This window comes from Gymnodraco acuticeps, unplaced genomic scaffold (genome assembly GCF_902827175.1).
Source record: "Gymnodraco acuticeps unplaced genomic scaffold, fGymAcu1.1, whole genome shotgun sequence".
NCBI lineage: Eukaryota > Metazoa > Chordata > Actinopteri > Perciformes > Bathydraconidae > Gymnodraco > Gymnodraco acuticeps.
In genome coordinates this window covers 75,450-91,393 of record NW_022992154.1, presented here as the reverse complement: position 1 = coordinate 91,393, position 15,944 = coordinate 75,450, and the positions used below count along the sequence as shown (strand labels likewise).

The 15,944-nt window shown below is 41.4% G+C and overlaps 1 pseudogene; it reads right to left on the bottom strand.

Moving 5' to 3' along the window:
• Positions 1 to 4,079: 4,079 nt before the first annotated feature.
• LOC117538599 overlaps positions 4,080 to 15,944 on the bottom strand; it is a 27,343-nt pseudogene continuing 15,478 nt past the window's right edge.

Here is a 15,944-nt window from a genome sequence, read left to right as displayed (position 1 = left end):
AGAGTAGCTATTGGTCCTTACCCTGCTGCGTGAAGAGGACAGGTTATCCAGGTCATCAGATCTCCGGTTCTCGGTCAGCGGAGCGTATCTGTTCTGGATTGGCACACTTGGTGGTTTAGGAGGATTGTTTGTAATTCTCCCTTTAGCAGCTGTCCACGGCTGTTTCCTAGTATGAATAGGGGTTGAAGAGGCGCTCTTCCTGGGTGATAACAATGCAGGCCAGCCGGTCGCATCACAGATTTCGGAGCTCTGGGCTCTGCCTGTTATCCGTCCTCCCAAATCCCATGGAAGTGATTTACTCTTAGGCTTTGCACCCAGAGAGTTCCAGGGAGGACTACCACTTGTAGATTTATTACCCGGTACACAGCCCTCCTGTTCCTTGGAATCTTTGTAGCTGCTAACTAGCTGTGAGTTAGCATACCCTTCTCCATTACTTAGCAACACTGGTAAAGTTGTGTCATTCCCACGACATAGTCCATTCACTTCCACGTTAACTTCCAACCGTTGCATTTTCATTTCCAACACAGCCATCTTCTGTATAAGTTTCTGGAAGTCATCTGTAGAGAACGGAGGCATTTTGCTACCAACTAGCTTAAGCTAAATAGCAGTAGCCTACCAGGCTTTAGCTGTTGCTAGGCCACGCTATTGTAAGACTGACGTCGTCGTAAAAATGTTGAAATATGGCTGAAACCCTCCGTCTATTTACGAAGATGAACTGTCCCAGTGATAAGTTAATGTCCAGGAGCCGCTGCTCGAAGTTTTCAGAGAATAAGAATAGGAAAATCAGCATAAAAAGTAAGCAGAGGCAAGAGCAAGCAGAAAAGCGTCTGCACTGTAAGAAAGATAAGCAAGAGTATCTATTTACATTTTACACTTAAATCCCGCTAAAAACCAGGACGGCTTGCCGCATGCGCAATTCATTTACAGTCTCGACGCGGGATGTGGGTGTGGCTGCCTGTCTCCTCTCTGCTCTGACTGCAGCTGTGCCTGAGCTGCTGCGGGAGGCAACTAGCGCCTGTGGCCGTTTCTCAATCGCGAGTATGCTTGCTATGCTTGCTTGCTTCAGAAGCTAGGCAAGAATCCTTCCTGGCATTCTGAAAACGAAGAGTGGAACAGGCTAGCAAGTGTGCAGGTGTGCGTCATATGAGAGGCCCCCCCGCCTTACATTTTCTGCCACAGATTTGGGGAAATTGGTCCGTGCGCAAAGCATTGTGGGGATTTGAAGGACGCGAAGTCTACCCATGTGCAGCCTCGACATTTTCCCCAAACCAAGGACGCGGCCTCGGTGGAATTCCAAGTATGCTGGACATTGGAACGGTCCTGCTGCTCCACTTGATGACGTAGCATCCTTGAAATATTGACTTGGAAGCCAATATCCTCGCGATTGAGAAACGGCCTGTGAGTACTATGGGAGGGCAGAGGGGCTCACGGCAGCACCCGCGGCTCGTTAACTGCTGAACACCAGAAAAGTCCCTAATAACACCATTACAAGTCGTTAGATTAGTCGTTAGTCGCTTTTGACAAAAATAAGTAGCCGGAGGGTTTGGAAAGCCGCCAAATTTAACGACAAAGTCGCCAAGGTGGCAACACTGGTTAGCCCCTCCCCACAATAAAGTGGCAAAGTCACGCCCATCTACTTCCGGTCTATGGGACCTTATTTCCGAAAAATTATGTATTGAAGTCAATGGAGAGAGAAAACGTATCTTTCGATCCCGTTTGAATTGTGGCACGAATTACAAAATATGATGTTTGTCAATCTCAAAAAATTATTTGCATGTAAAAAAAAATCACAGTTTTTCGTAAAACTAGATAGCTCACATACGCAACTAGAAAGACTACAAATCCCAGAGTCGCGTAAGTGATGTCACAATTGTTTTCCTCCGCTAAATATAAGAGATAGCTAAGATAAGATAACTTTAACAAGATGCCTGTGTGCTTAGTACCAGGTTGTTATCATACCAGTTTTTTTTTTATCTTTTAAATTGACAAACATCATATGTGTAATTCGTGGCACAATTCAAACGGGATTGAAAGATAATCTTTCTCTCTCCATTGACTTCAATTCATAATAACTAAAATAAGTAAATAAATAAGGTCCCATGGAGGTCCACCGGAAGGGGAGGGACCTCGCCACTCTATGAAGGCACAATTGAGGCCCAATCCCAAACCGCCCCCTACACCCTACCCCTCCGTTTGCGCATTCGCGCGGAGGGTCCGCCATATTAAGTGCTGTTCCAAACCAACGAGTGTGGAGCGGTGTGGAGGGGGAGTGGGCTATCGAGCCCTCAAACAGCGAGTCTGCAGCGGTGCTGATTTGAGACCGGTCTCTACCTGACCGGTCTCAACGCTGTGTGTGTCCGTCAGGAAACACGCTGTTTACAAGTAGTTCCAGCAAACATCCACTGATAAACTGCGATGTTAACAACCTCATATGTTTTTAACTTATGATCATACCTGTGTTTAGTCAAGAAAAAGGTAAATGTGTGCATTTTATTATAAAGTTGTGTATATTTACAGAATGTTGCAAAAACTAAGAAGCTTATAAACATCAGGTTTAAAACTAAAAGAGCTTTACAAAAAAGTAACACAATGAAAGATGTTTGGAGTTTTATTTGAGTTATTCATTTACATTTTTTGTCTAAGAGATGCTGATTTGAAACCGTTGTTACATACAGTTACGGCATTTCCTGTTTCTGCCGGAGAGAGGGGAGGCCGTCCCAAAGCTTGCCGCTGTATTTATACCCTTAACCCTTAATGGAGGGAACTTCATTCAGCTGCGAGTGTGCCTACAGACGGAGTTCACTCCTTCACGGAGGGGTAGGGTCGAGGGAGTGATTTGGGATAGGGCCTTAACAGGTATCAACATCAACCAAGCCCCCAGGAAGTGCGCCGGAGTCTGATGAGAATATTCGTGCTGGCCAAACGGCGGTACTACACTTCCTTTAGGTTGCTGGGCCCGGAAACACTTTTTCCCATTGACTTACATGGGGAAAGAGTGGTCTGTAACTCGTTGGATAATTTGTTCAAATGATAATAAACATTAGCATAAAGCATATTTGTCCACTCATATGTTGATAAGAGTATTAAAAACTTGAAAAATATTCCTCTAAGGTACATTTAAAACAGATCAAAAATGTGCGATTAACTATTTTAATCGACTGACAGCCCTAATATATATATGTATATGTATGTATGTATGTATATATGTATATGTATATATATATATATATATATATATATACATATAACACACACAATACTAGATTAATAATAATAATAATAATAATAATATATACTAGATTTCAGGATTTATTTACAATTAGTTTTTTTTGTTTTTCGTTGCATTACCATAGACTCAGAGATGTTTCTCAGACTACATGCGTTTTACCTTTACCCATGGATGCACAATAAGAACAGACCCATATCGCCTTACTGCCAGCTCACGGAGCTGTAATAATGGATATATTGCACATGTTTGCTGTAATTCATCATTTGTAAAATATTATACTACATGGGCTGTATGATGTAAATCTTGTATTAAATAAGTTAATATTACCGACGTAGATTAACGTTCCTGTAGCTTCTTATTGCACTAAGAATCTTATTGCAACTGTGTATATATATATATATATATATATATATATATATATATGTATGTATATATGTATGTACAGTATATATGTATGTATATGTATGTATGTATATGTATATATATATATATATATATATATATATATACATACATATAACACACACAATACTAGATTAATAATAATAATAATAATAATAATATATACTAGATTTCAGGATTTATTTACAATTAGTTTTTTTTGTTTTTCGTTGCATTACCATAGACTCAGAGATGTTTCTCAGACTTTAATATATTCCCAGTGCGATTAACAAGTTAAAATACACTTAAAACTTGAGTAAAATGTTATATTTCATGGGCTTAAGCCTAGGGCTATGAAATGGTAAAATTCAATGACTAATCAATAACAATCACAGAAGCATTCTGTTAACGCTTGCCATGTGTAATATGCTGGAACTATGGGAAGTATAACGCTGAACAGGAGACTTGAAACAGAGATACAACGTAGTTATTTATTGATAATAATTCACAAAACACTCAAACTGAGAGATGGTTCTGACTTCAAACCTTTTTAACGCATCTCTTTGGCTTCCTGACATGTCCTTCACTGTTAGCATGATTAAGGCAACAGGTGCATTCTTCATTTAAATAACTTCAATATCATCAGCAGCTAGGATGACTTTACACAGGTTGTTCGATATAAAAGCATCAACTACTGTTACATATTAAATATGACAGATTGTTTGATTAACACAACGGTTATTCATGATACATATAAGTGTTATAATCTTTACAATATACTTGTAATGATAGGCCCATTAATGTGGCAATAAGGCAAGGCAACACACACTTCCTGACCACACACACACACACCATGTTACATACTGTATATAGTTATATATGTATATGAAGGACTAGCAAGGTTAGTGGTTTGACAGTGTGTTCACATTCTGTGCTCACCAGGCTTTCATGAATACATGGAAAGAAGAAGAAAAGCAGAGGGGGCTTGAACTCTGCAGCTAGCTGTAGCATGCTAATGCGCTGCTAGCTAATTGCAGCTAACGCTTGAACAGTCAGTACATTTGTTGTTTGCGAATAAAGGAATAAAGGAATAAAGGAGTTGAAGATGTGTCCCCTTTTTACAAGGTGAAGATATATCAAGGGTATCACTTTTAAACCATGAGGCAGGGTCCGCTGTTCCTGAGTAGAGCAAATGCTTTATAAGGTGAAATTATTTAGACTGCAAATGCTGAGCCAGATTAACATTTAAACTCTAAACTTTCACAAATGCGCTCATATGGCATTATACCAGATGAAATGTCTGCGTAGTAAGTGCATATTGATATTTGTACACTTAAACTTTAGATGTCACTTCTTCTGTACACATAGTGATAGAGGTTGCATTTAATACATTTTTGTATTTATGCGTATTTCTTAGAATTGTAAGAGATAATGAGCCCTGTCTACAATTATTAGAGCAGTGTACTTTGTAGTCATTAGTACACTGACTTGCTTCTCTGACAGCAGAAGAAGAAACAATCTGTGTTGTTTCCACCTGAGCTGGAGCTGAACTTTGGCACCACGTACACAGCAGGTAAGGGAATTTTAGAAAACATCACACTTGACTTTGGACCCATGTTTCCTGTCTTTATGACTTGCTGTTACATGTCTAGGAGTTGTATAAGGACACTGGCTGCCTGAAACTTATGAGCACTAATCAAATACAAACTGTTAATAAGATTACATTTTAATTTCACTAATTATCTATACATATAAAACAAGTACGTTAAGGATATGAGAGCTTAAAAACTGGATTATACAGTGAGATACACTGTTTGATTGAAATGAGAGGACCAGCATTATGTTCTGCCCTCACCTCTATTACCTCATACACTGGGACCATTAAGATTCAATTGGCTTTAATGCCTGTAATGTTTCCGTGTCTCTTAGCTTCATATCATCCTCTCCCCTCGGTCACTCCTGCTTTTTGATGGCATGTCCCTTGAAGTGGTCCATGAGGCTGAAGGCTCCCAGGTATTGGCCCAGCATGATGCCCTGCTTCACAGGGAGGATGCTGCGGAGAAACAAAGGAAATATCTGTTAGCTCTCACTTTAGTTCAGGTGAGGAGTGGGGTATGGATATTAAACCAACGTAAGAAACTCCTAAAAGAAGATCAAGATCATATATGTTAAATATATTAATCATGTACAGTAGTGGGAAATGTTCAGTATTGACCTCAATCCATAGGCATTTATATATAATGTGGTTCCATTTCATGTAATTATTCCAACAATAAAGTGACACACTCCCTAGCTCTGTGTTCGCTGTTTCAATGGATTCTCTTAAAGCACTTAAAGGGATGATCAATTATGGTATGTGCCCAGATTTTCTATGTGCTGCAGACACATCTTTGTGCAGAGGGAAAGGGCAGGGGTCGGCAAGTAAATTTGGCGTTGCATCCCTTGTAAAAAAATATTTGTGTTAGCAGCTTCTCGATGACTAACAATTACTCTTTTATCTCCGAAGACGGAGCAGAGGCAAGGCTGGATAATACAACAACGCGTTATTAAAGACGGAATACAAAGGCTTTTATGTAAAACCAGCAGAGGGGACAGGAAAAGCGCTATCTCCATTTGTGTGAGCCGTGTTCCAGAGAGGAACATCTTTCTAATGAGAATCATTTATAAATATTAAATAATAGCTCCGTTCTGAGACAAATGGACCCGAGAAAGGACAGAAGACTGCAGAAAGACCAGTGATGGATCAAGACAATGCTCATCTTTTATCACCTGGGTCAAGTGATGGGAGTCATTCACACTACTGCTGCGTTATGGGAAATGTAGGCACCAAACCTATTCCTGTTATTAAGACTTCACACATCCGAAAATCCTAAAAAAGGGGCCCTATTATGCTACTTTTCAGGTTCATATTTGTATTAAGAGGGCCTCTACTGTGACATGTCTCAGAGCTTTAAACGTTCAAAAAAACCCTTTATTTTTCTTATATTGACTGTGCTGCAGCGCCTCTTTTCACCCTCTGTCTGAAACCAGAGCCCAGTCTGCTCTGATTGGTTAGCTGGCCGGCTCTGTTGTGATTGGTCAACTGCTTAGAGATGTCCCGCCCCATAGCCTATCACATACAATGTTTAGGAGCGCCAACCAATAGGAGCACACGTGTGACATAGTGATGTCATTATGTTCGGGAAGTAAACAAAGGAGTCCAATGGAGGCGTTTTAGGGCAAGGGGGGCAAGTGTAGGAGAGAAATTCCCTGGAGTGAACAAAGTAATTATAGCCTCTGCAGACCATTTACATGCACTAAAACCTATAGAACACACTACAGGAAAGGGAAAACACCCAAAAAGTATAATAGGGGCCTCTTTAAAAGCTTTTACAATCTGACAACAGTAATGTGGTGCAGCCACGTTAGACATGTTAGCATCCTTTCTGAAATAAGTCTACATTTGTATGAGCATGGCCGAGTGAGATTAACAGGCGGTTCACTTCAAGGCTTAGCATAAAGGTCAGGAGACTAAAAGAAAGTCGAATTGCTGAACACACTTTAGGTCCGCTATTGACTCTGTAGATATGTACAGTGAAAGGTGTATGGAGAAAGGGTTTCAGTGAAGGGAAGTAAAAAAGGTAGACACTCACGTCTTGAGAGCAGTGATGAGGTACATGGTCCTGGGCAGGAGCAGGAACACCTGGTCTGTGAGCACAGCCGTGATGATCTTCTTGGCTACATAGTTTGGATCCAGGATTGGCAAGCAGCGTTGGCCACCTGGTGAAAACAAGAAAAAGGATTTAGACAAAATAATACAGCAATAAATGGATACCACAAAATGTTGATCCTTTGAGCAGGTCCTTTTTTAGATGCTGTTTTAAAAGTGTGTGAGAAGTAGGAAGTGAAAGCATGTGTCCTGGTGCCTTCAGGGGCTGTTTGATGGGGGAATGCAGAGAGACAGAAATACAGATGGACACTATAGTCTGCAAGTGTAACAGATGTAAATATGCAGTGGGGTTTATTTAATTTAATTTTGTATAATCACACAAATTCTGTGTTTTATATTATTTTATTCTGTGTTACCTGGCAAGGTCGGAGATCAGTGGGCGGAACCTCTGAAGTGTGGTCGCTGTGCTCAGGAGTTTATTGTTGTGAGGACTTCTATATATCGTGTCCCTCACGTTTCCTCTGCCCTTTTTGTAAACGTTCCACGTGAGAGGAGTCACTGTGAGGGAAGTTCATGTAAAACTGATCGTTTTATATCTGTTGTCAGTAATTAAACAGAGGAGATCGTCTCAACTCTACGCTGGCTCGGGTCTCGTCCATTAACGCAGAGACCGCTTAACCACACCGGTTACACGAGCACATTCAAAACCTGACCCCAGGACTTCTAAGTGTGTGTGTGTGTGTGTGTGGTGTGTGTGTGTGTGTGTGTGTGTGTGTGTGTGTGTGTGTGTGTGTGTTTGTGTGTGTGTGGGGGGGGGGGGGGGTGTGGGGGGGGTGAAAAAAGAAAGGCACCGTCAGTCCAATGTCTGCCAGGTAAAGTGTCCCCGGAGAGGCCTGAGGCTCGTCGCTCTTCTTGTCCATGCGTCCATTTGTGTGAGTCATTAGATCAAGGTTAAAGGCTAGTACACTGAATTAACAACAAGGGTGGCCATGGCACTATGTGGGATGTGTGCATTGATAACAAATACGTATTGGGATCATTTTGTATTAATGTGGACCGGAGGGAGAGGGTGACGAGCATAAGTTTCACTTTCCTTTTTTATTTCAATTCCAACTTTGGTCATGAAAAATATGTTTCTCTGTCTGTTCTTATTATAGCCTACATCCATGTTGTATTCCGCTGTATAGAAAACTGTCGGATAGTGCAAGTGCAGTCGGATTCTCAAAGCACCGCAGTCTCTTCTCCTAAATCCTTTTGAATTCTCCTATCCACTATCCCTTAACACCGTGACGTTTCACTCAGAGGTCAAGGAATAGATGATAGGGATAGACGATAGGGAGCTGACTTTTGGACTATTCGACTGCAACCTGGGAAAGCACTCTGTTAGACAGGGGGGAGCCTCTCTGATGGTTGACTAATCAGAACAGAGGCGGTGAGCTGACCAATCAGAGCACACTGGGCTCATAGGGAGGGGGGGGGGGGGCAGGAGCTCAAACAAGGCGTGTAGGACAGAGAGTGAATACACATATTATACAGAGATGCTGTATGAGAAACCAATGTGATTTGGGAATATTGAACAATGTAAATCTATTCTATGCTCCAATTCAAACACTGAGTAAGTGCATTGAACAAATCAATGACTGGATGTGTCAGAACTTTCTCCAATTAAACAAAGATAAAACTGAGGTAATGGTTTTTGGAGCCAAGGCAGAACGTATAAAAGTTAGCACTGAGCTTCAGTGTGCAATGTTCAAAACAACAGATAAAGCCAGAAATCTAGGTGTAGTCATGGACTCTGACCTGAGTTTCAACAGTCACATTAAAACAGTTACTTAATCAGCCTACTATCACCTAAAGAACATATCTAGGATTAAAAGACTAATGTCACAGCAGGATTTGGAAAAACTTGTCCATGCTTTTATCTTCAGTAGACTGGACTACTGTAATGGTGTCTTCACAGGTCTCACTAAAAAATCTATTAGGAAGCTGCAGCTGATTCAGAACGCCGACTGCTCGAGTCCTCACTAACACTAAGAAAGTGGATCACATCACTCCTGTTCTGAAGTCTTTACACTGGCTTCCTGTGTGTCAAAGAATAGATTTCTAAATACTGCTGCTGGTTTATAAGGCACTGAATGGTTTAGGCCCAAAATACATTTCTGACCTCCTGCTAAATTATGAACCATCCAGATCTCTCAGGTCTTCAGGGACTGGTCAGCTTTCTGTCCCCAGAGTCAGAACTAAACATGGTAAAGCAGCGTTCAGTTATTATGCTCCAAATATCTGGAACAAACTCCCAGAAACCTGCAGGTCCGCTGCAACTCTGACTACTTTTAAATCCAGGACTGAAGACTTTTCTTTTTGTCGCTGCTTTTAATTGAACTATTCATATCTTAGACTGCACTGTAACTTTATCCATGTACTTTTTTCTTTTAATGTTTAATTGACTGCCATGTATTTTTTCTTTTAATGTTTATTTTATTAGCTTTTCTTTTTAATGACTGATTTTAAATGCCATTTTTTAATCTCTTTCATTTTTTGTAAGCACTTTGAATTGCCTTGTGTTGAAAAGTGCTATATAAATAAACTTGCCTTGCCTTGCCTTGCCTAGACCTCAACAATGGAATTATGATCAGTAGAAATGGCTAAAACATGGGGCCTTTAACTTCCAACCGGTCCATTTTAGTTTCCAACACAGCAATCTTCAGAAGAAGTTTATGGAAGTCATCAGTAGAGATGGAGAGGCCTTTTGTTGCTAACTAGCTTTAGCTAAGTAGCACGTAGTCTAGGCTTTAGCTGTAGGTAGGCCATGCTACTGCAGGACTGAGGTTGTTGTTAACATTTTAAAATATGACAGAGTCCTCTGTCCATCTTCAAAGAATAACAGTCCCAGTGATCAATAAATGTCCCGGAGCCGCTGCTCAAGTTTTCAGATAAGAACAATAGGAAAATCAGCAGAAGAAAGTAAGCGGGAGGCGAGTGCAAGCATAGTATCTACTCACTAACAATTGATGTAGGCTACTCCCGGGCACCTGAACAAATAATAGCTAATATGGCCAAAGTCCTTGCTGTTATAAACCCCTGGCAGGTCTGTAGACATTAAATGAACAGACAAAAAAAGAAATCCTGTTAAAGAGACCTACTTAGTTTGACATCCATCGAACATTCCTGTGTTGATGAAGTATGGGCACACAATGGTTGTCTTCACGCCATCTTTCCCAGTGCCAACAGCTCCAGACCCACGGACTCCGCAAAACCTACTGCTGCAAACTTACTGGCGCAGTAGTCTGGCAGAGAGAAGAGGAGGAAAGCATGAGCATTTTAAAAAGCAACCTGTAAAACCCAGAAATACTGCTAATTCACACTCACTCAACCCAATCACATGTTCCCTTTAAAAGTCATTAAGAAAAAAAAACACTCAGGTAAAAATGTAAGAACACTGTGCATTCATACTAATGTTTTATATCATACTCATAAAGATCTTCCACACTGAACCCTCAGAACATAGGGGGATGGGTGACCGGAATTTTATATTTTCTGGTTTAAATAAAAAGCACACTGAGGTAGAATATCTTCACAAATGAAATCAACACAAGTAGTCAATGTTTAGTGAAATCTCACAATTCTCCATGCCAATTCAATATAATAGTGAACGAATCCAGATGATGTCATGTGTCATCAACTATATTCTTACTGTTTTGAATAGCCTGAAGGCTCTGAATGACATGAAATGAGTCACCTCTCCATGTGTGTGAGGCTCTGCACCTTGGTGCACAACAGTACTGTGTTTTACAAGTAGCAAACCTCTTAAGACTTTATGAACATGTTATGTGTGTGTAACCCATGGAGGTATAATGAGAACTAGATACAGCGTTGGAGGCGGGGCCCCATTCAGTCCTATGAAAGTTGCTCAGTGGAGAATGAAGCCAAAGTGATCTAACTCCAGAACAAATGGCACCTGGTTCTCCCAGCGAACTAACGCATCCATTGGGCCATAGAGCATGCACACTAGTGTTCTCCTTAAGCCCTGCCTCCAATCCATTATGTCATGTCTGGCTCGACTTAGTGAGAGGCAAAATATCCCTGGAATCAGCTATCAGAGCATTTTAATAATTATTCAAAGTTAAAAGGCTATTCAAAATGGCAAGACTGTGAAGTTGGCTTACCAAACAAAACCATGACACTGATTTACAGATGTCTTTCTCCCGATGGAAGTAAATGGGAAAAGTCTTTAAGGGACCAATGACGACGATTGACTGACACAGAAGTTTAGTACACCGTTTGGCCACTGTTGATATTTGCTTCAACGCTTGGCCCACCTTCTGGGAGCTTGATGTAACCCCACCAAGTGCAGTTACATGGAGATAGGAAAGGAGTGTGTGTGCGAGTGGGTGTTTGTTTGTGTGCGATTAACAGTATGAACAAAGTAGAACTGTTTAATCTGTGAACAATCTAGTGTGTGTGCATTTAATTTGACGGTGAATACTTCACAACAACTTTTCTAAGACTAAAGCCAACTCCTTTGTGTTGCTTTCAACTCCATTTCAAAGCGATGACTTAAAGGTCCTCGTTTTCAAACAGGCAGAATATGCAGAATTCCACAAGTCATGTTTTACTGAGCTGACATCAGTCAGATTGTAGAGGAGATGGACAAAATGGTTGATTTCAGGTCTAAGGCTGTTCAACATTTAGAATACAATGTATCTGAAAATCAGTGCAGCGTATCTTCCCACCGCATCTTCTCAGTGTCTCTGGTTTACATTCAGAGGAAGTAGGAAGTGAGCACAGTAAATCATGCACATTCAAAGTAGTCAGTGTGACATGTTGTTTGTTGCAACCAGTTATTATCTTGTGCCACGGCTACATCTTTTGAATGATATAACCCAGGCAGAGTCAATATTGATAAGGCACTCTAATCTTTCTTCTGAATATGGGTGAGAGGGCGACGAGTGATTATCTTAGAGAAGAATTATTAAGGAATCTTTATCTGGTCGCCTAATGAAGTCAGGCAGATGCCTGCCAGTGCTTCTCAAACAAGTTCAACACCAAAACCCATATCATTAAAGAAAAAGAGAGGAAAACAAGACTAGGACTGATCTGTACTGAAAACAAAACAAAAATATTGTAACATTTAAAAAAACAGTTACTGATTTAAACATTTTGGATCCATTTCAAGACAATAATTACTAAAATTGCGAACAACAATCCAAATTGGTTTCCGATGTTCTACTGTGATTTGTGATTAGTTCAGCCTCAACATGGCCATACAGCTGCACTGAAAATGATCTGATAATCAAATGTGTTTAAAACACCACCCAACGTTCGGGGTCTATTCTGAGCATTTAGATATAAACTCCCTGATGTTGAATCTTATACAAAATATCGCAGAGTATTGGTAATTAAATGAAAATGTGAACACTTTCACACAGCCATGATTAAAATAAAAGGTGCAGAATTTGACCCAGTCCATGCAATAAAAATACACACTCAGTTATTTTATAAAAGAGTTGTCGCACACTCTAATCGTGTGTTGTCGTTTCTTCTAATAAATGTAATTATGGCTTAAAGAAAATACATTTAAAAAAAAGACTGTAACCTGTTTAGCCCTGAGCCTTGTTTTTCAGGTCTCAGGCTCGAAAATGACATTCCCAGAACAATGATCATATAACTTCACTTCTAAAAGGGGGTTCAATTATAATCTTTTTTCTCAAAGCAATGATAAACCTGTGAGTTGGATGTAGAAAAGTCAGAATAAATATAGATTTATTTTTAATTTACCAAGCTCATTAATGGCGCATTTCCACTACAGGGCCTCGCACGGCTTAGTACGGTAGGCTTATAGTTAGGCCTTGGTAGGCCAGGATCACTTTATGCTGTGTTTCCATTACAGTTTAGTAGCTGGGGCAGTAACTATAGTAACGCAGTGTAGGCGGAGCCGTGACGTCATCTTCAATGTGAAACACAGAAAACCAACATCAGCCGTTAGCCGTTAGCACTCAGAGCTCACAGCTCCTCATATCTGTTCAGAAACTAGATAAAAGTTAAACAAGTACAAACCACAGACTGTCTGTGTCATGGCGAATACAGTCGCTGCTTTATTACATCTGTGTCACAGACTTCTGTTGTCTCCCAGCTTCAGACAGGACATTGAACGCAACGAACTCAGTTTGTACAGGCGGCACCAGAAAAACCCCTTTCCACCAACTCATCCACCACCAGAGCCTTTAATTCTTTTTTTCCTAACTGTTTTGCCACTGTGAGACCGAAATGTTGCGCAATCTCATATAAGTCGTCTCTACGACACTGAACTAACTGCTCATGAGAAGGACAGACCAAAAACGACTCCAAATCAAAAGTTGCCATACTCAGTTAAAACTGCACACAACCTTACCAAATTGTTTTTAGCTGTACAAAACCACTTATAACCCCAGGAAAGTAGTTAATATCCCGGACGAGCCCCCATGTAGTTACGTCCCAACTAGGTGAAGAGGAATGCAACACACACCAGTATGTAATTGGTAATAATTATAAATAGTTTTATTACAGAACAGGGTGTAACAAAATGGAAGGCGTGCAGCCTGAACAAACAAAAGGGCCAAAAGGGCACAGGTTGATAACCAACCTAACAAAAGGAGGACTCTAAAAAAGGAGTCTACTTAAATACAAAGAAATATAGCTAATAACCAAAATAACCCTCACCGTCAAAGTGGTACAGTCTAAAGAAAGGAAGCTGTAAGAAAACACAGCTGAAGGAGGAAACTAAGCACCCTACGCTAAACACATATATCCACACTCAACACTAAGCACATCTCTCGACACTCGTCACTAAGCACAAGTTGTCACTCGACACATATATTGTCACTCGACACTAAGCACATACATCGTCACTATACATTAAGCACATATGTTGACACTCGTCACTAAACACATATTCACACTCAACACTAAGCACATCTCTCGACACTCGTCACTAAGCACAAGTTGTCACTCGACAGATATATCGTCAATCGACACTAAGCACATACATCGTCACTAGACATTAAGCACATATGTTGACACTCGTCACTAAACACATATGTCACACCAAACACAATCTGTAGTGTCCATGACACAAGAGCAAAAGGTATGAGTCGTCTGATCGCAGCAGAGCCTCCTGAGTGATAATTGTTCCCAGGCCTTGTAGTCCTCTCCAGCAGGTGTGCGCTGGGCTTGCACAGGGATTGGAGAACGTCCAGCCAATGACGTTGGGGCAACCACACAGCTCATTTACATAATCACACACACAGCTGCAGACAATCCCAGACAGGTTACCGAGCAGGCAGAAACAACAGCCGTAACACCCCCTCCCTTAAAACACAAACTTATGGTTTTATTAACCTAAACACACTAACGAACTCCTAATAACACACATTCTAACATCACAAACTCAACCTGGACAAAGCATCGGCCAACACATTCTCTGAGCCCTTTAATGACGGGTGTCTAATGTTGTAATCCCGCACAATCAGAGCCCATTGCAGGAGACGGTGATTGTGCTTGGTTACGCCAGGGCAGAATATGAAGGGATCATAACAGCTAAACACCACAATTGGCCAAAGGCTGGGTCCAACATGAATCTTAACATGTTGTAGAGCTAACACCAACACCAGGATTCGATAAACTAGCTGACGCTCTCGGGTTACCGGGAGCGTCGAGAAGTCTAGAGGCTTGTCTGAGCCGGCGTGTTGCGCCGATCTCGCGACATCCTCACGAGGAGGAGGGGGAGCCACAATTTCTGGCTTCTCCTCGGACATAGCTTCATCTGAAAGCACAGGCTCAATCACAGGCTCAGATAATGAGACGTCAGGGTCACGTTTACTTGCCTGTGCGCGTGCGTGTGTAACCAGGCCAATGCCTTTAGGCGGGGACATATTCTGCTGCTGTTCCTTACGCTTCAGAGCTGCACAGTTGGCGATTACATGTCCAGGTTGATGACAATAGAAACACTCTCTCTCTTCTCTGTTCACGTTACACACATTTGCTGGCTGAGTAAATGGTGCGGCTGACACATGGCGGGATCTCTCAGTAGAGGCAGGGGAAAACAGTTTTATGCGTCAGCACATACTCATGAGCTAACACAGCGGCAGCAGAGAGAGAGTTTACCCTTTGTTCATACACATACTCAGCAATGCGATCAGGCAAACACTTCTTAAACTCCTCCAACATGATCAATTCCCTCAGAGAAGAATAATCCGTAGCTTTACCTGAGGCAATCCACTTAGCAAACCACATCCCTTTTACTCTGGCAAACTCCACATGAGTTTTGTTAGGATCCTTCCTAAGGTGTCTAAACTTTGTCTGTAAGCTTCGGGAACGAATTCGTATACTCTGAGAATGGCAACCTTCACCAAGGCGTAATCTAGACTGTCCTCCAACGTAAGAGCCGCAACTGCTCCCTGAGCTTTTCCAAATAATTTGCACGTTACCATCAGAGCCCAAACTTCAGCCGGCCACCGCAACGCTGTAGCAATGCGCTCAAATGCGCTAAAATAGGCATCCACCTCAGTCTCAGTGAAGGTTGGCACTAGCGAAATGTTTTTACTCACATCAAAGGCAGGTGAATGAGAAGGAGATGATAGGCTTCCTCCGGCATGTTCAAAAGCACCGGACGCGCGCAGCTCGGAGTCTAGCTCCAGCTGACGTATC